Source organism: Dromaius novaehollandiae, chromosome 1, assembly GCF_036370855.1.
Source record: "Dromaius novaehollandiae isolate bDroNov1 chromosome 1, bDroNov1.hap1, whole genome shotgun sequence".
Taxonomy (NCBI): Eukaryota; Metazoa; Chordata; class Aves; order Casuariiformes; family Dromaiidae; genus Dromaius; species Dromaius novaehollandiae.
Genome location: NC_088098.1, coordinates 147,599,698 through 147,625,243, shown reverse-complemented (window position 1 = coordinate 147,625,243; position 25,546 = coordinate 147,599,698). Strand labels below are relative to the sequence as shown.

Genomic DNA, 25,546 nt, shown 5'->3' with positions numbered 1-25,546 from the left:
TCAGCCAACATAAGATCTAAATACCCTTCAGAAGTGCCTGTCTCTCTAGTGCCTACAAAGGGACCTGGACGTGCTGTATTTCTATCCTGAATCTGTTAAGTGAAGTGGAACCATGTCTTGGTGTCTGATTTTCAGGTCCCTTTCCTCTTCATCCTTTTCTCTTGGTAGTTAATACTTCATCTAGCTTCAGCAAGACTTCTTATTTAGAAAACAGGTCTGGTCTTGACTAAGTTTATACTTAACTAAACTTAAGCCAAAATCTTTAGCACTGAGTACATCTGAGAGGAGAAAGACTTTTTTTTTTTTTTTTTTTTTTTTTTGAGGAGGGGGTTCCTTTACAGAGAAAGGTGCTGGATTTTTTGCCATCTGCAGCTTCTCAGTGCAAAATCATGGTTGAGCAGTAGAATGGAGATAGAGCTCCCAAGGTCTTTGTAGCTGTGACTTTAGCCCACAGTCCAATTGCCTTTATAGCTCATCCAATTCTGCAGATATTCATGCTTCCAGAGCACTAAAATGATGATTTGTAGTGTTTAAACCTTTCAGTATCACTTCTCCAATTGGACATTCTTCTCGAATTGTAAGTATTGGCAGCTCATAATTGTTGCATGAAGAAATGACAGGCCAAACAATCCGCCTTATTTTTGCGTGCACTACATGAGCCAAGAAACAGCATTATCCTGCAGACTGTTAAAAGATCTTTTTCAGTTTCCATGAATCCGTGAGAGAGGATGTGTAAATCTCAGCTGTAGAGCTTGTTCTCCTCCACTGCCTAAATTGTAAGGGAATTAATTGATGCTGGAAGAGTAACTAGCTGTGAAGTCATTGGGTTATTTGTAGGAGTATGGCTGTCTGTAGTAGGCTTGTGTAAAGAAAGGGATATTTTTTTTTGTAATATAACCAATTAGATTCTTTGAAGCCTTATCAGCATAGCATTCTGCCAATGACTCCAAAAACTTCCAGCTTTTATTTGACTTTCTGAATGGTTGGTCAAGATTTTAACTACTGAATTGACAGTGATAAATTGAAAGGTTAAATCTTACTGTAAACCAGGGTGGGCCTCAGTAGGGGCAATGATGACACTGAAAGCAAGATAGACCTTCGAAGGGGTAGCGAAGAGAAAGCAAAAATGAAGGCAGTTGCTGCTGCTGATTGCAAACAACAGCGAATCAATTCAGAAGAACTTTTTTCCCCTTAAACTAGTGCTGGTATGCCTAGCTGCCCATGTCAGCATTTTGACAGCTGGTAGGTGCCACAGCTGGTAGGTGCCACTATCATCATACCAAAAGATATATCCTTACATGGGAACTGCAAAGCAGATGAGAACCTCAGTGCAGGAGAAGACTGGGGAAACAGGACCTCAAGCTGGGAGTTTTATTGATGTGGTCTATGAATAGCCTGAGAAAAAGATCATTAAGCCTATCCTCTTTTGGATCTTATGTTACATTTTTCCTTTCTTAGCTTCCACAGAGCATTGGTGACTCACCTGCAAATTTCCCTCCTCTAAGAACATTCATGTCTGACATCAGAAAACCAATCTTTTCCTCTGGACAAGGGCAGAAGTAGCTGGACTGGGGTGGATGAGCTGTGGAGTGAGCATGTACCTGTCAGGTCTTTCTATTGGGTGTTTCAGATGTCAGGATAAGGAATGTTCAGTAGTGCTTAACATGATAATAGACTCCACTCTTTCATTTTACTCATACAGACAGCAGGCCTTCCTTATTCACTGTACTCCAGGATAACACGAGCATTTAGGCAGCTAAAAATACCCTCAGGCATCTACTGGGATCTGCCAAAATTCACAAGGAGGAGGACAGCATAGGGCTAGATCCAGTCAAGATCTTAACTCCCTGTAAGGTAAGTAACATCCAAGCTTTAGGTCCCTGAAGTCAGCACCAGGCACCTTGGACTGGGTCTGTCTGAAACCGATACCACAGGGATCTCCCTAGAGAGATAAGGCAGTGATAAGCACAATATAGTAACCTTGTCTTCTCTGGATCATGGGCACCTCCCTAGCATGAGCAGGACTACTCGATACACTGGGCGTCTACATATCTTGGGGTCCTCATCTGAGGAGAGAGACTTGCAGAAGATTTTTGGTGAACTGTGCAGAGAAGTCACTGCTTTAGAAAGAGAAAGAAGCAGTGTATTGGTATACATGACCATCTTGTTAGTGCTGTCACTGGGGAAGTGGCAGGCATGGGACCCATCCCATCCTGGGAGTCAGGGGATTCCCAAGCATGTTGCCCATGTTTCAAGAAAGTGACCTCTCCACCTGGCCACACAGTGAAGTAAACATATGGGAACACTTCCCCTTCCTGGCTGACCTGGTTCTCTTGTAAAGAAGCCAAGATTCATGGCAACTAAAGGCAGTACGCAAGGGAGCTTGAGGCTACGTGGCCCTGGTCTCAGCCCAGGCTTGCATCCCAACTTTGCCTACCATGCATGCTGTTAAAGCCTCCTGACTGGAGTGTAGTTCCTTCAAGTCTGACTTTTGAACACTGCTTCGGAGACTTAACATAACAGTGTAAACATAGCAGCTGCAGTTAAATGCCTTTCAGTTGTCAATCAGCTGATACCAAACCTTATTATTTCTGCACTCCTGTGTCTGTCTGTGGGAGAGGCCGCCAAAGATGAAACTTTGCATTTTAGGGCGACATCTGCCTCCCCACAACTGGAAATGGAAGAGGAGGGACCACATTCCCCTCTTCCCAGCAGCAGGGCACCAGCACTGTCCCTCCCCAACTGGGAGCAGGGTGCTCTCAAGCTGGTCTGGAGGATGGTGCTGCTGGTGCCTGCAGTCAGGACACCCTGTGTTTGAAACACCAGGGCAGTGCTGGCTGCTGGTTTTCCCCTTATGGCTGAGACGTATCCTTATTTGAGTGCAACAAGCTTAGGGGCTCTTGCCTGCCTGTAAATGCAATCTGACTCCGTAGCCTAGGGTAAAGGATTCAGTGTAAGGCAAGAGTCTTGAGTGCTGGTAGCTGCTCCCAGGAATTTTATGCATTTTAAGCAATGACTGGAAAAAGAAAAATATAGTTCTTGAGCAGGGACTGGGGCTTATGACTTTCATGTCCAAGATAAGTGTCTAACCACTAGGTCTAACTCTCTCTTATCCTCTCTCTTCCAGATGAGTCTTTGCTGTGCAAATGCAGCAGAGGATGTGGGGAAGACACCCTTCCTCTGCTGGGCCTCCTTGGGCAGTACTGCCCCCACACAGACTATCACCTGGGGATTAGGAGGTGAGAGGTGGGTTTGTTTTCCTAGGGAGAGCATCAAACCTGGGTCCCCAATCCCTTAGTGACTACTAATGAAATTACAATAAATTAACAATATTTATATTCCTTTTAAAGTTATCTAAGTTTTACTTTCATTCTGGTTAGCTACAAGAATTGCTTCAAGTGCAAAAAGTATCTTGATCTAGAAAGAGGAAAGAAAAATGGAAAAAATTCCAAGACTTATGAGGCTAAAGTACAATTTTAATTTTAACAAAATTCAACCACTAAGAAAAATTCATATAAAAGTATAAAACTACACAAGTTATAGATCTGATTAGCTATTCATGTACTCATACCTTCATTAAACTGGCTTTTGGATAGTATGTGCTGGCTACTATTTCAGAAATATTACCCTTGGGGGAATATTTTTTCTCCATAAAAGTACCCGTTTTCAAGTACCTTTTTTCATACTTGTCTTCCTTCTTTCTACTGACACAAGTTTGCATTGTGAGCACTTTCCTTTACCTTTTTTTTGTGTGGTTTTCTTCCTCACTATGTGCTGAATATCTGTGCTTTTTAATTTCTTTTAATTGTACATAAATATATTGCTCTTGTAACTGTTCCAATACTTCAGTGCTTCATTAATTTAACAAGCACCAGGTTCTACTATTTTCAGCCTTTTAAAAATAGTAAGAATCTTTAAATATCCATTTTGTTCCTGGAGTTTATCCATCACATAGTCCTGAAATTTCTACAGTAAATTTCCTTTGCATCACATATGTAGATGGTGTAATTTGCAATAATTCAGTTGCTCTCATAGTAATAATGAAATACCATCAGACTTACTTGTTAATATGGCTTCTACATGGCCTAAAGCCTAAATGCCCACATGCATACCTTGCTTGCTTAAGCTAAGTAAATACAAGTCCTATATTAAATGTAATTTCTTATTTTGACCAATATTTTCATAATTTCCCTTGGACTCTGCAATTTTAGATGTCTTAGTATCTGATGAACCTGGCTATGCGGAACTGCAGAGGTTATAATCCTTTAAAACTGTATGGCCTCAGCAAAGATTCGGTAGTAAAGGCTGGTAGAACTAGAGTGTTTTAGAAACAAAATGGAATTTTACTGGGTATGCTAAAAATAATATAAGTGCGTTGCCTGGTACAAGGACTTCTGGATAAGCTGAAGCAGCAAAGCAGAAATCTTCATTTGGCTATCAGAGAAGTGGAAATGTTTGCAGGGAAAATTCTAGCTAGAGTTGCTGTCGGTTTCAGATTTCTCTGACCTCAGAGCTCCCTGATATTTTTCAAAAGTTTCGTGGTCCTTCACTCAGCTTCCAACAGGCAGAACATCTCTAAGGACAGGCTTAAACCTTCGCATACAACTCCTCACCCTATGTGGACCCACTTGCTGTTGCTCAGCGTCCCCCTCTCTTCACACACCTGATCTCCGTGAGACTTGCTTTCACTTCTTCCCCTCACATTTCTCTGACTTTTGTCTCCGAGACCTCAGGATCGTTTCTGACTCCTGGGCTTGTTCAGCTTGCTGGCAGCAAAGCAAATCCTCTAGAAAGATTCAATATCGAGAGGCCCATTAGACTGCCCTCCGCGTCCTGGGGCTCTGCAGATGTGGAGATGCCCAGGTGCCAGGTGAACCCCCCGCTGCCCGTAGGGATGGGGAGTGCAGCACCGCCGGTGTGTAGATGGTGCAGATGTGTGCTCCAGAGCACGTGGTGAAGCCCGGCTTGAGCCCACCCTGCTCGCTGCTCATGCCCCACAGAGCATGCAGGTTGTGTTCACGCTGTGTGCAGCTTGGTCCTGAGTTTTCCTTGGGCCACATGGGGCACTCTGGTGGCTTTCTTGTGGGGGTTGTTTTTTCTCTTTTCATTTAAAGTGTCTGGGAACGCAGAGGGCTGTGCTGCAGCCCACCAGAGTGATGCTTTTACAGCAAGAAACTGCCGTCTGTGTTGCAGGCCCTGGGGAGTGGCGTGAGAGCAGGAATGAGAGTTTGAGGGTGCAAAGCCAGCTGGAATGATGTTAGAGGGCTGCATAAGGTGGAGAGATCCAAGCCTGGTTTTGTCTTGTCCTTTCTGTCTCTTTTCAGCAATCTCTGGAGAGAAATATCCCCATAAGAGTACCTTGGCTTTGTTTCAGAAGAAAACAGTCAATTCACTCCCAAAGAAACCCCAGGGGTTAACTATCATTTGTGCATTTGTCCCCTTCTCTGACACCAGTAAAACAAACTTATTCATCATGATTTGATAGGCTGATATTCACTGAATTTCACACTGTTGGCTGTCCGGAAACTGAGCCTCTAACTCCAGTGAGCCGTGAAGCGTGTCCCCCCGCTCCTTTTTTTTTGCTAGCGGCTGCAGCAGATGCCAACGGCAGGTACGGGGTATATACATGGTATTACTTGGTATCTCTTTCCAGCTTCACTCTGTCTGTGGTTGAGGGTTTTTCCTCAGTAAGTAGCTGCAGGCAGACCATTATGTTTAATAGCCTTTGGTGGAGCTTCATGAACTGATCTAATTCCCTTTTGAAATCATTTCTATTTCTGCATTTCATATTATCCTGTGTCAAGGAGTTCAGCGACACAATAATGTGCAAGGTGAAAAAGTACTTCCTTTGCTTTGTTTTAAACCTGCTGCCAGATCATATCACTGTTCCCAGAAAAATATGATGCAGAGGACAATGTTTCCCTATTCGCTCTAGCCACAGTACTGTTGTTTGTGGAGCCCTATATACTTCTTCAATCATATCTTTTCCACAATGAACTCCTGGCCTATTTAGTCATTTCCTCATATGGAAGTCATACTATCCTGTTGTCCCCTTGGCACTGTTTCCAATTCTATTATACTCCTTTTGAGATGGTGTGGCCAGAATGGTACTGAATATTCAATGAATATGTGCTCCAGGGATTTATACAATGGCATAATGATATTTTCTGTTTATTCGTTATTCTTTTGCAAGTAATTCCCCAAGTGCCTTTTTAACCATTGTGTAACATTGAGCTATTTCCAGAGAATTATCCACATGGTTCCAAGATTTCTTTCCTAATGGGTTATATCTACTATAGAGTCCATCAGATATAGTTTACGGTTATGTTTTCCCCAGGTGTATTATTTTGCACTTACTGACACTGAAATTTGCCTGCCATTATCTCCATGTTGTGTAATTCCTCTGCAGCTTCACACGATCAGCTTTACTTCAGCTTTTCTTCACAATCAGGTTTGACTGTTCTGAATAATTCTGCATCCTCTGTGGACTTTGTCACTTCAGTGCCCCATCTCCTTTTTCAAGTCATATATGAATATGCTATTTAATGCAGGTGTCTCAAATCTTTGCTAAATCCTGCTGGGAAAGTCACTCCACTGTGAACTTGGACCATACCTCAATCCTTTGCTTTGCATTTTCTCACAAGGTCTTAATTAAGAAGAGTGTCTTTTCACATATATCCTGATGACTTAGATTCTTAACAGTCTTTGGTGAAGAGCCTGTTCAAAACCTTTTGAAAATCCAAATGTGTACACATCCAAGATACTAGCCCTTTGCTTGCCTGCCAATATCTTGTTTCTTTGGTTTGAACTGAATATTTCTTGTCTGACATGTACTCTAGAAGGAGGATTCCTGCATGCCTGTGTAGGGCTTGAGAGCTGTTACTTGTGTATAAATTCCAGAGAAGATCATTTGCAAAGAATAACTACAGCTATATTGCTGTTTACTGAACAAGTTTAAAATGACCCACGTGAATAAGGTTGGCTTTGAATTTAGCTAATTATTTCAGTGCAGTTTATTTGGCAAAAGGAAAAGTGAGAGATCCCACTTCAGCTTCACCGTCTGGTAATGTATATTTTCACCAGACAGCTAATTTCTTGATCAAGAGAGCAAGGGAAAGAGTATTTCCAAGTCCTCCTGTGCCATAATATCCATTGACCAATTCACTTAGTGACAAAGGCCGAACGTGGAGAAGTTGGACCTGGACCTGGAACTGTCCACCTGGTGAAACAGAAAAATAAGCACATCCAGCCCATACCAAAGACGCCAGTATGAGCAGACAAGACACAGTCCTTCACCGAATGAAAAGACAGATTGCCGGCTTTGGCAAAGCTTGTGGCAAAAGACAGTTATATAAAGGTTTCAGTTGCGTCTTTGTAATGCAAGCATGAAATAATTTAGAGTCCATATTAAGATCTGTGTTTTTATGTTTATCTGCCAGAATGATGTTTACACTGGAAATACCTTTGTGCCCCACCTTTAAAACTCAAACATCCCCCTGTCTGCCAAGAACCAGACCTGTAAGGCAATTCAAGATGGTTGCTATTATGACACAGATTCATGCTTTGGAGACTTTTTTATTGTTCATTTCTTCAGTGTTTTTCCTATCATGTAAAAATAACACTCACTAAGAAGTAAATTCTATACATTTTTTTTTAAAGACAGTATGCACGAATCTTAGACAGACATGTGTCAAAGTAAATCCTAAATCAAAACAGTAAATAGAAAATATATTCATATGAAGCAGCAAAGTTTGCCCATTTTTTTAAAAAATGGAAGCCCTAACTTCATTTGAAATGTGCCCACTTAGGATAGGGCTGATCTTGGAACATATCTCCGATTTTATCATTTTTATTGATCACCTAGCTGAACTGAGTTGTTAGGTAGGCAGAGTAGGAAAATCTTTAACTATATGAGTATTTTGCTTAGTGATATAAGACAAGTGATAGCCAGACCTGAAAAAAGTTTGCACCTGTTACCCCAGCCAGGCTGGCCTCTGCGTGAAAGCTATGGCGTGGCAAGGAGAGAGGCTGGTACACTCCTTCAGCCTGCTTCAATATGGAGATGACGTTCCCTCATTACTGTGTAACCCTTTTTCCATAGCAATGGTGGCCCAAACTTTGAGGCCATCAGTTTAGTCACGTTTTTTTTTCCCCAGCATCCCCCACAAAAGGCCCTGTTAACCAAGACTGTCTTAAGGAGCTGCAGATGATAAAGCAACCATTCCCAGCTGTGTTTTCTGAAACACCATGTTTAGACTTAGATGATAATTGAATAATAATGCAAGTTATGAAAATAGCAAGAAGACTGAGCATTAATACTTATCATAATATTGTGTATAGGATTTATCAGTATGTCCTCAGGGTGTTGTAACAGAGAAGTAGCCTGGAGCCAGGAATATGCTATTTAAGATTTGCTATTGAAAAGTTTGTGAAACCAAAAAAAGGGAAGGAAAAAAGTGATTTCTCCCTTTCTCCTTTCCAGACATGGAGCCCCTGCTGGGGTCTAATGCCCAGTCACAGGCAGCAAGGAGAGCAGTTTCTTAGGTTAGAAGAAAGTGAGGAAGCTTTGAGCATGCTGGTTCAGGCTGGCAGAGAACGATCCAAGTGCTCCTCCATGTCCCTCCCATCACTGCCTCCCAGGGAGAGGGGAGGTGGGAGGAACGAGAAAAAGATGGAAGAGGAGGTAGAAACAATCTCAGACAAATGAACTTGACATTAGTTGGGTGTTATTACTGTTGCTATTACAAGGACAAAAAAAAAAAAAAAAAAGGTGGAAACTGGCTGCTATGGAGGAGGATCTTTATTATTAAATATGCCCTTGTTAAGGCAATTTATTTTATCTTTTTATAGCATCATTCCATGACTGCGTATCAGTGTTTTAAAATAAACAATATTTTATCCTTAAATTCTGACTGGTGCTAAACCTGACTCTGAGTGACTTGGTAGGCAGCAGGCCATCCCTTCCTGGAGGTTGGACGTGGGTATATCCAGGCACTGGGAATCCTGGCTCAGCATCCAGTATTGCTCCAAGGTTAGCTGGTGGGTAAGAGGATTGCCCTACTGAAATAGTGTGGTATGAAGTAGTCTGGTATGAAAGTGGGGAACAGGAAAAGAAGAAATGTATTTTACAAGGGAAAGTTAGGGAGTTCTTTGACAAGGAAGAGGATGCTTGAACCCTGAAGGTCTGCAGGGAGTCTGTGATTTACTGGCAGGCTCTCATGGACTTTAGAAATCTTATCAGGATTGTGATCTGATCAAAAACCCACTGGAGAACTGTCTCCATTGATTTCCCAAGATATTTGGAAACAGAATCCCCTGTGACTGACCTTCATAGTTTCTGAGTTTCCTGAACCGTGGTCAGAGAATGAAGCCTTCCATGTCTGCAGCAAATGTATCTGAAGTAAAGCAAACAACCAACAAAGCCTCTCCTTCTCTCAAGAATTTTAGAAATGAATGACATGGAGAAACCCACCCTTTGCACCAGTTCATTATTACATGTATTTGCGCCACAGGATTGCATATATGAAGTATGCATTTGAGTCTTATAAATACTGGCTTGGCTTGGAGCACATGTAGCTCATCGTAGAATTTTGATCTTATCAACAGCTACAAAATACAGTGCTCCCACTGATTTAGTCAGTCTCCACCTGTTCTTGTCCTGCAGTTCTTGCTGCTCTTCATGTTTTGACGTGATTCCTATCACCTGGGTATGCTTATTTTTCAAAGCATTTGAAGAGATTTGTTTCATGTAGATTAGTGTTATTATTAGAATGGTGCTTATTTTACTAATCTCTATTATGCAACCATTCATTCTTGATTATTCATAGTCATTTCTTTCTGATAGAAGCACTTCCACAGCAACCAATTATAGTGCTTTGTGCAAACACAGGATTATGAATTCCAGTGGGGAATAAACAACAAGAGCAGTGGAATTTTAAAAACAAAGAGCTTGTTTTCATGCAAATGCCTCAGTGCTAAAAAGTGGGGAAAATTATATGCTGGAGAAGCAGAAGTTGCTTCCAATTAGAATGTTTTTCAACAATTTCCATAAAGTGCCTAAATTAAGAACTTAGCACTTGCTAGAACAGCACATCTCATCTGGTATTCTCTCACCAGCAGCAGCCACTGTCAGAAACATGTAATCACAACTCCTATCCATATCCAGTTTCCCTGAAAAGATTCTCATTGGGTGCTAGACCTGGTCCAGTATACCTACTTAGGCAGCACTCCACCGATTTCCATACGGAGAGGTTTTTACTGAGCAGATGTAACTGAAGCAGGATGAACTGACTTTGCAATTTGTTCCCATGCAATGAAGACATTGCATGTCTTCAGCAGTACGGTAGGATCAAATGATGGTTCACTTCTTCAAATACTTATATACATGATTAATGCTGTATACTTGACTAATGTTCTTGTGCCTAATGATAAGCAGAGGACAAGGAATTTGCAGAACCTTGTACCCGGCTGCTCTCCAAAGGGTGGTCTATTTTTGAGAGGAGAATTTTACTGTTCTTTTAAGCAGCTGATAAAACTTAGGCTCCAACTGGAATTCCACATATATTAGACATGTCAAAATCTTCAGATTAAAATAAGACATACTTTAAGACTATTTTAAAACTATTTTTTGTTTTATTAATCAAGAAATTAACTAGGATTTGCATTTAGCATTCATAATTCCAGTAGTGGCATTTTTTTCCTGAACAAATACAGCCTTTTGCCCTTAATGTACAGTAATGATTAGTTCAAATAAAATTGACTTTCTTTCTGTGAAAACAACACTGAGGATATATAACAACTTTGCCAGAGTATTCTTTGAATAAACCTTATTTTGTTGGTGTTGTATGTGATTATTTGGAAAAGACATTTTATTCCATAAGACATGGCCCATGCTCTGAGGGACCTTGATCACTTGACTAAAGTGGACATGGGGTTACCTCATGGTAGAAAATAGAGAATATAAATGTCTCATGGGCCCATTTGAAAGACTCAAACAGCAAAATCAGAGAGCCTGTCATACCAATGTCAGCCATATTCATGACACCCGGAGAAAGAACAGAAACTCCTCTCCTGAGATGCATTTCCCACAATTTCAACAAACAATTTATAGTAGTGAGGCAAAGCAAGGGTGGCATGGCATATAGATGATGTGCTGTTTTGTCTGTATCTGTGTATTTCTTGTGTGGCCTGAACTAAGTGATTTAGAAAAAGAAAAACAAAAACAGACCAAAAGCCCACTGTGGCAGAATTAGCATGCAACTACTCTAGGTCCCTGGAGGGATGACCATAAACCACTCAGCCGGCCCCACAAGGGCTGAGCCATGAAAAAGGTGGGCTTCAGGTACAGAGGAGGCTGGAGAGGCTGTGTCTGGGACTTGGTGCTGCTGCAGCGCCAGCCCTTGGCCAGGGGTCCTGCACAGCCCAGCTTCACCTCAGGAATAAACCCGGAGAGAGCAGCCAGAAGCAACGCCTGGATGCGGCTAAGCCCCGGGAGCCTGAAGGTGCAAGTGCTGGACCTAGAGCAGCAGCGTAAGATGCTCAGCTGGGCAGTGCACTAGGGCTGTGTAACCCCGAGCTTTTAAAAGGCGTATCAGTGTGCAGTTGTGAACCAAACAGAAATCCCGTGGGTCCCATTTATCCCAAGCATAACATGGCTGAAGTCAGTACACTTGACCTCTTGCTTTGACGCCCAGCAAAGAGCAGTGTTACAGCTGCCTCTTAGCTGCCTGGCTTTTATTAACATTGTCAGCTCTACTCAGCTACCCAAAGCGATTCGGGGAGGTTAAAAAACAAAACAACCACTCCAGCTACCAAATAACTGCATCTTTACCTACCAGCCTATTTCCCTCTAGGGCAGACTTGGAGTTTCTCAACCAGCTCTGACTAATCAATGGACTCCAGCAGCAGTAATGGATATACAGGGGTGCTTCCCCTAAAAATCCCCTCAAAGAATTCCTTTACAATTGCTGTATTTTATTCTTTGCTTTGATTTTTTCTCTGAGGATGGCACTGCCTTTCCCATGAGAGAGCACCTGCTCCTGCTCCAGTCAAGGGCAATTTTGGCACTCGTTGTAATGGGAGCAGATGCAAGCTTGCACAGAGTTGTGTTTGGGGACCTCACCACTCGGCGGGGCTCACCTTGGGTGCTCCAGTGTTTTTGCATCAATGGAGTTGTTTTAGTGATGCAAATGATCCTTTGCATTCCCTCTAGAGCAGTGGTGTCAGTAAGGTCAAGTTTTGTCATTCTGGGCCCTAGGGGGAGAAAATGATGACTTAGGAACAGGCCTGGTCCCCAGGCACAGATGCTTTAGTAAGAATTGCAAACCCAGCACACATTTTCAGGTTGTGCCATAGCAGAAAGCACACAGTGTGGCAGAAATGTAAAGCTCGGTTCGTGCTTTTTTTTCTTTTTTCTCCCCATCAGTCTTTTTAAATAGGCTATTGCATTTAAGCAAGAATCAGTTTGGATTGCTTTATGTTGAAAGGAGTTGCATAGTAAATGTCTGTAGCTACTGAGCTAGCTGATGCTTTCTTTCCACCTCCATTTACTTGCTTTACTGACTTTTTACTTACTCACTTTTGCAGTGGTCCTGCATCACACTCTTGATGAAACTCGTTTGCTTCACCTCGAAGCAATTGTAGAGTTTAATTTTGCCCTTTTTTTCGCTCATTGGAGAAATACTTGACTCCCCTAGAGTACTGTCACCTCCTGTTATTTCGGGAAGTTTCTGGCAGCTCAGCTCTGGTGATGGCTTGAGGAGCTGGTTCAAACGACTAAACATTGCCACACTTTCTTCTTTATACAAGGCTGCTGTGGAGAAAGGAAATATCTTATGAGCTGGTCATGAATCAAAGTTTCAGGAAACACATAACTGCAGGGGATCATAATTCTGTGAATATAGTTTGACCATTTCATTTTCACCTACACACACACTCCCATGGACATTATCGTCTAGTGATGAGTAAATTAGTCACTGTCAGCCATAATTACACTAAATCTCTGTCTTTACTCAGGGTTGTGGGACGGGAGAATCTTCTACTTCAAAGAAGGAAATGGTTTTTATGTGGTAGCTGTTTGTGTTGTTTTTCAATACATTTTTTATTACAATAATTATGCTGCATTGTAGGTGGTATTCATTTGAACTTGAAGCTTTAGCAACAGGAAAGAGATCACATAACTGGAGCTGGTCAGGAAAGCTGACACTGGGAACAAAGAGCTTGATTTTTTCCCACTGCTGTAGCCATTTTTTTTCTGATTCTGCATTATTATTTAGTTCCTATCCTTATGACTGTCTCCAGGGATAATCCTACTGACCTCATCAGCAGATGTATTTTTAGATGTATTGTTTCTAGCTAGAAGGCTATATAGAAGAGGCATGTTAGCATGGTTTTACTTTGAATATGTGTATTTTGTAATTCATAATACAGGCTCTTCTTAGTTAACTTACTCTCCAACCTGTTTGAACTGGATGGCCTTGCTGCTCTTCTATTGCCCTTTTATGAACTCCCTTGAAAGGTCAAAGTTATCTCTGTCAACAAAATAGTCTACTTTTTGGCCACATTTGATCTGGCCAAGAGACAAGAGGCCTCATTCTCATTCTATTTCAACTGTTACAACTCTCTGAAGCGAATAGAGTTGCTTGGGCATAAATAAGAGCATGGCCATTGGTCAGAAAGATGTGCATCACTTGTCCCTTCCTTTGAGTTCCTGCAGAACTCAGGCAGAAAGTGTTAATTCACTCTGTACTGCAAAGTGTTGATCTCAGTCCAGGTCATGGTCTTGCTCTCATTATAGCATGAGACAAAAACATGTTAGAACTGTCGATTAATTATTTGAAGTCATAACTGCTCTTCATACCTTTAAATTGAATAGAGGATAGAATATTTCAAACATATTATGGCATAGCAAGAGGAGCTGTGCATGATAATGAAACTAAAATACTAGCATCACACATAAAGAAGTAATTCCAAACCGCCCGCAGGAAAAAGAATAAAAAAGAGTTTTGTGAAATCAGGAAAGATTTGTGAAAAATAGTGAGAAGTCAAAACAGTCTATTTTGTTGGTAAATTGCTTGGGTGAAATAATTTTGTTCAGCTCTTACTCTTGTGAAAGTTGTTGCTTTTTTTCTTCCAGTAAGCTGTATCTTTTTCATGGTAGTAAACAGTATTTTGGTTTTTTAGTCACATGTAAGTTGAGCTGTCACTGAGAATAACTCTGTCCTCAGCAAAATGTAAGTCTAGTGTGCTATTAAGTCATGCAATGCTTGTATCATCTCCATCTCGCTACGTTTCTTGTAATAAAGTCAGTGACCATGCCAAAGGCAGAAAGGAGAGAATGCATTCTGTGCTGTGAACAGCCATGTTAGCCAGCTCACTCACCGTTGCAATTACTTTACCTGTTTTAACTTCATCTTAATAAAAACCACTGATAATGATTTTTTTCAGCATATAATAACATTTCAAGATGTTGCAGAGTGACTTAAGAACTGTGATAAAACCTGCCAAATAATTTCCTAGGTATATGAAAGTATTATAATTTTTTAAATATTCTTTGATTGTTCTTGAAATGAAGCCTATCATTATATGATGTTCCTAGCTGAAAGCCAGTCTGCTCTCCCTCTGGCTTTGCAACATTATTTAATTTAATTTAATGTTATGTTATGTTATATGTTATATTATTGTATGTGCTGTTATGTTATGTTACGTTATATGACTGGCAAAGTCTTCTTCAATATTAATGAAATCGGAGTAACATTACTAGTTGTTGCTAGGCGTTCTTCAATATTTGATTACAATACCTTTTTTCTTATTGTTCTGGTAGGTTCATTACAAAAGGTAGTAAGTTCATGGCAGTGGGCAATAGGTTCATCAGAACCTGGTGATAATGGTCTTAATTTGCAGCTTTCTAAGGGATTAGTTGTTAGCCAAGACACTAGATATTAGCCTTTCTCTTTGTTTGTGACCCATATCATTACAATTTCTAATTCTGAGTGTTCATATTCTTTGTCAAAGTTAACATTTTTTTCTTGTCTGTTTAACCCTTCCTGAAACTGCCTGAAACATGCTGGAAAACATCTTCCTGGGGTCTGGCCTTCCCTGAGAATCCAGACTGATGTTTCTAACCTGTGTTTGCAAATCTGCATGCCACAGCCTTTTACCTTGGAAAGATGGAAAATTTTGAATATGAAACCATAAAAAAAAAATCTCACTTTCAGCTATAGGCTGACAGTTTTTCAAAAGAGCTTCACTTTTCTCTGACCTGTTCATCCATCTCTGATTATATTTAGAAGAACTTTATATTAGAAACTGTAGTATAAAATGAATGAAAAGAGTTGAGGGCAGGAATTATGAACACAATATTTCCACTTGACAACCCAAAGGTTGCCTTCTAAGCATTCATGTACACAGGTACAATTGTCCTGGTTTTTCATAGATGAGAAGCTTTCTTTTATGCCAGTGGCATTTGAGGCCCAGGGCTCTTCTGAAATAACCTAGCCAGGGCAGGGCACAGGGCAAGTTATTTGTGTGTGAACTTCTCCATTAATGATAGCATACATGTGAATGGAGTAGAGTTGATGTAGTTTAGGTGAAGCTGTGCTGTGTGTACCACTGGTGGTATGTGAATGTCCTCAGAGGGGTATAAAACAGCAGCCCTCGGCCTCATGGAGCCAGGGGATGGAGGGCTCCCAAACAGTCATTTCTGATGAGCAAGACGTCGATTCCTGGACTGCTGACACAGACCACACTATACTCCATTGCTCCATGATACAGAGAACCATTTTTCTATCTTCTGTTGGACTGAAAGGCTTCTGGTCTGAGGTAATGAATCTGATAATGTTAATAATACTGTGAAATAAACAAAGAAGTTACACTGGCTTCCACCTTGAGAGGCAGGAGGAAAGACTACATATCATGGAAATACACATTTAATAATTGTTACATATTCTATAGCACCATAGAGTCATTCATCCTCAGAAAACACAGGGATACTGATCTGTTGTCTAATGGTTTATGTGTACACTTTCTTACTTGAATGATAATATACAAAAAGTGACTGGGAAGATGTGATACTGGCTCTTTCCTGGACTTCATTCTTCAAATCAATATTAATTTTGAAGTATGCACCTACAGAAGAAAAAAAGTGAAAAAATTCGCAAACTACTATAGAGTGCTTGTTTCTTTAACGTTCTTCTGTGACATGGTCAAACCCCGCTGAGAGGCATACAGACACCATACTCTTCCTTTTTCAACAACACAAGTGGGCCCTAAATTTACCACACAAACATGCCACAAGGTGGCTGTATATGTCAACTGTACGTTAAGCAGTGTTTAGGATGGCGATATCTCAGTGGCCAGTGCTGTCAGTCTGAACAGAATAATGTCTGTATGCAAGACACCCCTCTGATAATGTAATTTTGGCTGCAAAGTTAATGAGAACTTAGAGTAATTTGTTTTAAACTGCCAAGAACAACGATGAGACAAAAATGGCGACAAAATCCAAAGAGAAGGACATAAAAATCAGTACCCATTTAGAAACTTTGACTACTCTGGGACTCAGCCATTCATTGCAATTAACTTTTCTCTGACCTCAGCTCCATGGTTATTTATTTCTGGTACTTTTGTCAATAAAATAGAGCTTTTGTGCAGAATACAGGCAGCTTTGAAAGAATGAGTGACAGCCCTCAATCAAAGGAATGAAGGATTAGAAATCACACAAGCCGATGGCTATGCAGATAAACTTGGCCAAATGCCTCCCCTTCTTCTTCTCCAGAGACCTGCTGCCATGTAGCTGGATTACCCTACCATCTCAATTTGCATTTGCAACGCAATGGTAGCATGTGTGCATTTAGGCCTTGCTACCAGGGTCACCTCTGCTCAGGGCTTTTCCAAGGCGAGCAGCACTTTTAAGCCAGGTGAAGCAGGAGAAGTGGCAGCCACATGTAGCCACGTGTAGCCTTGAAATGGGGTAAGGAACTTGATGTCCACCTCTTCTGCTTTTGGCTTGTGGGGAGCGACCTGCACAATGGCTGTGGCTCTGTAATACTGCTCTTGGTGGTATTGACTCTGTGCCTTCATCTCCTTCTTGCAGCCCGTATATGCTGTGGAGAGAAATTCCCTCAACTGTTTTGTTGGTCATGTTATATATAGCCCGAATGATTCCTGCCTGCATCAGTATCGATACCTATTGTGTAGTAAAAATAAACAGCGGAACATAATTAATCCTGGAGCCCCAGTTCCTTCACAGAAAGTCAATAAAGAGTTTTCCTCGCTATGTTGCTAGTGGAGGAAAAAAGAGGAGAATCTTCATTACGTTTGGCAGTTGTCTTCCCCGGAGCAGAAGGGTTTTGCTTTACGTCTAGTGGGGAGAATACAGCATTTTGCACCTGCCTGATGCCGTTGCCATGGCAATTGAACCTTGCACTTCTATATGAGGCAGTGAGGCCGCGGGAATACATGCAAAGTAAACACAGCGGCAAGGGGCCTCTGCTGCAGGCTGCTGCTGAGACAGCGCGGGACTTCCCCTCACTGCTGCCCTCCCTGTAAGATGGGTAATTTAACTTTTTAGTATTTTGAACAGTGTTGAAATTAACCTTAGCTGAGTAAATGAGGCTCTTGAATTCCTTTGCCGGTTCCCAACTTTACCTTAGGTACCTTTGCAGGTGGTCTGAACCCACCCCAAAGCATTCAGGGGCTACGCAATCAGGGATACAAGAAGATGCTGGTAATCTACCCCCACTATCTTGCTTCCAAAATATCACAAACAAATATACATTTTGGTTAAGGACTGCTATGCCACATTTAATTCCAGAGTGACTTTTCGTTGTCCAAACACAATCAACAAACTAGCAAGTCGGCATGGTGTAATGAGTACCCCAAGCTCATTCTTGGCTTAGCTACTAATTTGTTATGACAGCTCAGTCACCACATATGAGGGTATGCTGTGCCATGACAGATTGACCTTAATGTGATCAGAGCCCCCTCTTGCCAGTCATTGCATACATCAGAAAGGCAAGACTTGCTCTGGAGAGAAATCTCTGATTGTCGGTTTATATGTGCCAATAAGAGAAGGCTATAATATGCTGAGAGGCTCAGTTAACAACTGTATCATGCTGTGCACTCACTGGAAGACAGAACCTGTGGTAATACAAAGTGTTATTCCTGTTAAAGGATGATTTCATATTGAAAATAAGCCACCACAGCTCAGAGAAATGTTATGGGTGAGGCATTTCGTTAGGTGTGGATGACTGACTAGAATTAAATATTAATCAGGCAAGTTCTGAACAGCATGCTGCAATCTTCAGGCTTTAGGACCTCAAAGAACTGGTTTTCTTACAATTCCTACTTTGGGAAATAAAAGATACATGCTGGGAAAAAAACTCCTGCTTTAAACTACTTACCCCTAACATCTGCTAGCCTTTAATTATTTTGGGCAAGCATCATCCCATTTAATGTCTGCATCTAATTTAGTGTTTTCATTTCATCTACTTTTTTCAGGTTCCGTTTGTAGCCAGTGGAAAGACACAGGCATTTCTTGAGTGTAATTTCTCTTATCTTGAGGTAGGCATCTAAAATAGATCTAAGAAATCTGACAAGGACCTGTTTCCCTCCCCAGTTTCCAGGTGGAAACTGGACGAGTGAGCAGAGATGAGGACAGTCTCACCCTGGGCTTTCTGAACTTAGGCATAACAGATCTCATCTTCCAGGTCAGCAGAGCAGCAGCAAGGCTGAAACCCAGCTCTGCCTGGGCTACCTGAGCAAGCTACCTGTTTTTCCTACCTCAGCTCCCATGTAACACTGGAGGAAATATGCCTTTGTTTCTTCTCCTGCCTTGTTGGTCTTGTCTAGTAACAGAGTCCTTTGTTGGACACTGTCTCTTTCAAGGTGTTTCCACAAAAATTCTTCTATGCTCTGATGGAGCTTTTACCATAACAGAGCAATAAAAAACTGGTCTGTCCATATTGTTATGGAAATTGGCTTGTTGGCCACCATAACAGGGCCTGACCCTAGGTTCCCGCAGATAAGTTCAGAGCCAAATCAAAGCAAATTAAATAATTAAATTTTAATCACGCGCATACCGCAATTACAGCTCTAGCTGGGTGCCTCCGAAGAGGGATCCCAACAAAAAAAATCCCTCGGCAATTATAGTTTTCTCAGCTTAAGTTTCCCACCCCTCACGCAGTAGTTAGACCAATAATAATTTTTTAGGTCTGGGGTCTCCTGCTCCTCATTGGATCTCATCATTGTTCCTGGGTAAGCTGTTTTTCCCCTTATATTTATCCTTGCGGTCTCTGCTGACGGTTGTACCTTCATTTCTTGTTGGGTCTTGCCATTGTCTCCCAAGGTCCTGATGTCCTGTACTGGTCTTATTTTCAAAGTTTTGAGGTCTTCCCTTTTGGAGTGGGCAACATAGGAATGCAGACTGCTTGTAGCTTCCTTATCTTCCTGGCCTGAACCAGCTCTGAGGCACTTTTCTTACTAAACTAAGTAAAGGTTCATTACTTTATCCAAGTGTGGCCTAAAGCTTCAGCAAATTTAGCTACTCATGCTAAGCAAGTTTTATATAAGTTGTGCTAAGTGGCTACCTCTAGACAGTTTCAATTCACTATTTTTTAACAGTTCCCCCCTTTGTTTTTATGAAGCATCCCTGCTAATACTTTAAACAGAGTTCTCAAAGCCTTTCGAGACGTACTGTCACGTTCCATAATCTTATGTATAATATGATCGTAAGCAATAAGCATAACAGAGTTAAATTTAACACAACTACTACTGGGTGCAACACATGATTATAAATCCCTGTTGCAGTTGGTGACCACCCTAGAAGAGTTTCCCAGCCATGATGTTCTCCGTCCCTTTTTTCATTTTCTAAGATATGGTGTATCTCTTTTGTATCATGATGAACAGCGATTAGAGTTTTCTGTCCACTGTTTCGGATGCGTTCTAGCAGTCAACGCAAATCATCATGTTGTAGTAGTTTCTTTACCAGGGTGAGATTCATCCCAATGGGGTAGGTAGTAAATTTTGAATTAATGTATAAGTAGATTGTAACAATTGATAAGACGTAACAGGAGCTGAATAATTAAAATCACATCCCATGATTTTGGTAGTTACAAATACAAATATTTGAATGATTACTTGTATCTACTACAATGTTATCTATGAATATAAGATTACAAAGTGTTCTTACGCATACACATCCTTTTTCAACATATACAAGTACAGTTCAACTTTAACAGCAAAATAAGAACACAGTATGACAGTATATGGCTTGTTCCATTTAGATTTTAAAGTATTTTCACAAAAATCCAAGCTAACTAAAACGTCATCCTTAGGCTATATATCAGGCACTTGTATTTCACGTGTTGTGGATTGATATAATTGAGCATTTATTTATTTATTTATTTATTAAAGATTTTCAAACCTTTTTTGCATACTTAGAACATACTGTATTAGTCATTCATCTCCGTCTAACAGGCAGGTCTTAGCTGGAACAAGTCCCTGGCATCGCTAAGTGTCTCCCCAAAAGAATTTCTGCTGGTGTTAGTCCTTTGGGTTGCTAGGGGGCATTTCAAACATCCCATAGGCTAAGTTTAATGCTTCTGGCCATTTTAGACTAGCATGTGTGCATATTCTTGCTATTTTTTCTTTTATTGTTCTATTCATTCTTTCTACTTGTCCTGAAGATTGTGGGTGATAAGGGCTACATAGGTTTCTTTTTATTCCTAAAACGCTTGCCGTAAAATGGACACCCCTGTCTGAATCAATGGCTTCTGGGACTCTACACCTAGGTATGATTTCTTTCAGTAAGGCTTTTACTACTCCCCCTGCGTCAGCCTTTCTTGTTGGGAAAGCTTCTATCCAGCCTGATAACTGATCTACTATCACTAACAAGTGTTTGTACCCATTGGCAGATGGCATATCCGCATAATCTATTTGTAGCTTTTGGAAAGGTGAGTAGGCCCATGGTCGTCCCCCTAAATCTGAGCTTGGTTTGCTACTTAAAAACTTCTGGCAGGTCAGGCATCTATTCGTTATTCTTTTAGCAGCCACGTAAATTCCTGGAGCAGCCCATACTTTCTGTACCTGCTTAGCTATTGCCTCGGATCCTGCATGAGCTTTATTGTGAAACCACCTAGCTATAGTAATTAAATATTTTTTTGGTAGAACTGATTTTCCTCCAATTGTCCATATTCCATCATCACTTTGTTTTGCTTCCCACTGCTCCCATTGTTTTTTCTCTTCCACTGAGCAGTGTTTTTCATACGTGGTTTTGGGGTCTCTTAAATTTGGCCACTCACTTTGGTTCATCCTTGGAACTGCCCCATACATTCTCTCAGAGGTTGTCAAGCTGCAGCTTTCGCAGCAGCATCGGCTAAAGCATTTCCTCTACTAATTTCTGTAGCGTCTTTAGTATGGGCTGGGCAGTGTATTACAGCAATTTCTTTGGGCAGTTGAACTGCTTCCAGCAAATTATGTATTTCTTCTCCATTAGCTATTTTCTTTCCTGATGACGTAAAAAATCCTCGTTCTTTCCATAACATCCCTGTTACATCAAATACTTCAAATGCATATTTAGAATCGGTATGGATATTTACCTGCAGGTTCTTAGTGATTTTTGCTGCTTGGGTCAATGCTATTAATTCTGCTTCTTGAGCACTTACAGATGGAGACAAAGGATTGTTGGAAACTTGCACGGGAGGAGCCGACGGAGGGAAGACCCAGACGCTCAATATGAGTGATCAGTGTACTTCAACTTTATTAGGTGTGGTCTTTCTTTATATAGTATAGGACTAATCAGGCTCATACATATTGCAAAAGCTGAGCTCCTTATTGGTAACAGCAATTTGGTTTACCCAGCAACTTCTGCATTACATCACCCGCAAGTTCCCAGGACTAATCATTGATAACACCTTGGAGCCAAGGACAATGTGTCCTTGGCTCTAGCTGTTTTTACTCTCATACGGGACTTGGCTCACATCAACTGTGTGCGATATGCACTTAGTTCTGCTTCCTTTAGTTGTTCAATCTTCACATGACCTCTGCCCTCAAGCCAGTCCTCCACAAAGGATTAGTCTCAAGTACCTCAAAGATGTTAGTGACAGGATAACCTGAGTGGTGCCTTCCGTCCAAATAATAGGATGATCCATCTGTAAACAGAACTAAGTCCGGGTTTTCCAAAGGTTCGTCTTTAAGATCCTCCTGGGGCTTGCTCGAGCTGACGATCACCTGCTCACAGGAATGATGCAGGTCTCCATCCTCGAGTAGAGGCAGTAGCGTTGCTGGGTTTAAGATATTGCATCTCTTTAAAGTCACATTATCTGCATGCAGTATTATCAGTTCATAGCAGTGAGCTCTCTGTGGGGATAGTGCTTGAGTTGCGCATTGTTTCATTAACAGTTTTACTTCAGGTGGCACATACACAGTCAATGAATGACCCAAAACTACAGGTCGTGTTTTTTCAATAAGAGCTGCTGTAGCTGCTATTGTTCTGATGCATCCTGGAGTGCCTTTAGCTATCACATCTAGTTGTGTGGAGTAATAGGTCTATGGTGAGGTCTACGGTGAGGACCTAGTTTTTGGGTGAGTACCCCACTTGCTACTCCCTGTCGTTCACGGATGAACAATTCAAATGGTTTGCTATAATCTGGTAACCCCAGAGCATGGGCTGAAACCAATGCCTTTTTCACAGATGTAAAAGCTTTTTGCCTTTCTGGACCCCAGGCCAAAGGCTCTGTCTCCTCTTTTTTGTTGCCTGTACTAGAGGCTTAGTAAATTCTGCTAACCCAGGAATCCATGGTCAGCAAAATCCTACAGCTCCTAAAAATCCCCTAAGCTGTTTTTTTGTTACAGGATGAGGCATATTAAGAATTGTCTTTACTCATTCTGGATCAATTAACCTGTGTCCTTCTTTTAAGATAAAACCCAAATATTTTACCTCTCGTTGACACAGCTGAAGTTTAGACAGAGATGCCTGATGCCCTTTTTCTGCAAGAGCGTTACATAGAGAAACAGTATCTTTTAAACATGTCTCATAATCTTTACTTGCTAATAACAAATCATCCACATGAATGTCCTGGAAGTTCGATATCTGTGAGATCATTTTTGAGTATACACGAAAAAATAGTCGGAGACCCAGTAAATCCCTGTGGCAGCCTCATCCAAGTTAATTGTTGTCCCTTCCAAGTGAAAGCAAAGAGATCTTGGCTATCCTCAGCTATCAGTATACTAAAAAGGCTGCCGTTAGATAAATCATGGTAAAATAAGTTGCCCAGTGAGGTATCTGTAATAATACGGTTGATGGGTTGGGAACTACTGGATGTGGAGCAACTACATGTTGGTTTATAGCCCTTAAGTCTTGTGCAAACCGATACTCCGGATCACCATCAGAATCTTGCCTATTCTTTTTAACTGGCAGAACTGGGGTGTTGTACGGGGATTCACAGACTCTAAGGATACCCAGTTTCAGATAATCATCAATTTGTTTTTGGATATCTTCTCTGCTTCCTTTGGGATAGGGTATTGTTTAACTGCAGGAGGCAATCCCCCCTTTGTTTTTATTGAGACTGGACTAGCTGATTTCAGTAGTCCAGCATCCATTCCTGAAGAGCTCCATAACTTTCTAGGAACTGATTCTAAACCTGCTGGAATTTGCAGATTAGTTGACCCTGGTTCTGGTGTCTTAGCCAGAACACATGAGCCTATAATTATTAATTTTATCCCTTCCATCTGTAAACAGATCTGAGTACCCAAGGCTTGCAGGAGATCTCTCCCTAAGAGGCAAGAGGGCAAGTCTGTGGAAATTATAAAACATCCCCACACTGTTTTATCTCCAATAGAGAGCAATAAAGGCTTAGATAACATTCGTTCACCTTTTCCCATTAATCCTCGCATCATTATTTTATCTGATGACTTGCATCCTTTAGGCTCAAAATTTAAAAGGGAAAGGGTGGCTCCAGTATCCACTAGAAAGGGAACTTCTAAACCTTCTATATTTGCCATTACCTGCCCCTCAAATCCAAATTTATATCCCTTAAATTTACCCCGATTTCCACAGTATTTTCTGAGTCTTCTATCTCTTGTCATTGTGGACTGACTGGGAATTGCCTGGTCTCCTTCTTAATGTTTGATTTTCTCATGCTGGCCCCTCTATTCCCAAGTACACAGGGCCTCACTGGGCATTCCTGCTTCCAGTGCCCTTGTTCCCCGCAATAATGACAAACATCATTAACTCTTAATTGTACACCATGTTCACTTTGATTCCATCTATCTCCCCTGGTTCTTCTGCTCCCCCTCCCCTTGTCAGCCTGGCATATGCTCTTTAAAATACTTTCGTGTATCAGGGGCTGCTTGATCTATAAAAACATGAATTGCGAGAGCATCATTGAAGTTTTATGGGGTCATTCCTCCATATTTTAGCAGGGCTTACTGCAAAAGTCCCCAAAAGTCGTGGGGGTGTTCATCTAATCACTGTCTGCATTCTTGCACTTTAGTCCAATTTACTTCTAACTCTCTGCATGCTCTAATTGCTTCTACTAAATTTCAAAGTCCTGTTTGACACACAGCTCTATTTCCTGCATTATTACAATCCCAATTTGGATCATTTGCTAGCCAGAGGTTTCTATTTCCCCTGGCTTGCTGCACCACTTCTGCATCTTTGTTAATTATCTTATCCCACTCATTTGGTCGAAATAATTCCCTCAAAAGAATTTGGGTATCACTCCAGTTTGGGTTGTGCCCAGTGCATGTATTAGAAAATAACTGGACACATCGCTCTGCTTCTTTTCTTAATCTCAGCATTTTATCCACCCATAAGGCGAGATTGCCAGTGTCCCAGGGTTGATTAGTAAATACCCGCAACACAGGAGGAGGGGGACTGGCCCCTCCCTTTCCTCCTGGCTTTAAAGCGGCAGGGTTAGTCAGCACATTGGAGATCATAGGATAGAGTCCGGCAGCCGGTAGAGAAGAGGGAGAAGGAGGAGGAGAAGGAGAAGTAATGACAGATAGATCATCAGGTATATAAGGTGGAGCAGAAACTTTTGGAGCACAGTCCAGGGTACTAGTATCTGCTAGCACAAGTGTTACCTTTGGCAGGTTTCTTTCCTCCCTCCCTCCTGGCTCAAATGCTCCCGCGCCCATGCCCAGTTATCCCAAACAGACCAGTAATCCATTTGACTTGGAAACCTGTCTTCTAGATGATTTCACAAGTTAGTTCCTGCTGATCAAAAGTCCCTTGCGGTGGCCACCGTTCCTCTGGGTTTCCCTCCTTTGTCAGGAATGGGCAATCCTCCTGACATAGTTGGATCAACCTTTTTTCCTTAGATTTTTGGTACCATCAATCTTACTCCAATTTTCCAAAATTTTGGCTAAGGGCATCTCCTTTTCTATGCCAAAATTATTCCCCATATTGAATTCCTGAAAAGTGCGTCTTAAGCAAGTCAGGCAGTGCACTTCCTTACCAGTAACACCAGCCCCTGCGGCTTGTAGGATCGCGCACACTTTCTCTCGCTCTCTGGGAACCGCACTCACACCATCCGAGTCTTTAACTGCT

General features: G+C 41.4%; 1 long non-coding RNA gene across 1 annotated transcript in view; it reads left to right on the top strand.

Moving 5' to 3' along the window:
• The window catches only part of LOC112984977 (uncharacterized), a 91,366-nt gene that overhangs the window by 45,348 nt on the left and 20,472 nt on the right, over positions 1-25,546 (top strand). The window contains exon 3 of the long non-coding RNA XR_010386138.1: positions 3,128-3,239. This is a non-coding gene — a long non-coding RNA (uncharacterized LOC112984977). The remainder of the gene's footprint in view (positions 1-3,127; positions 3,240-25,546) is intronic.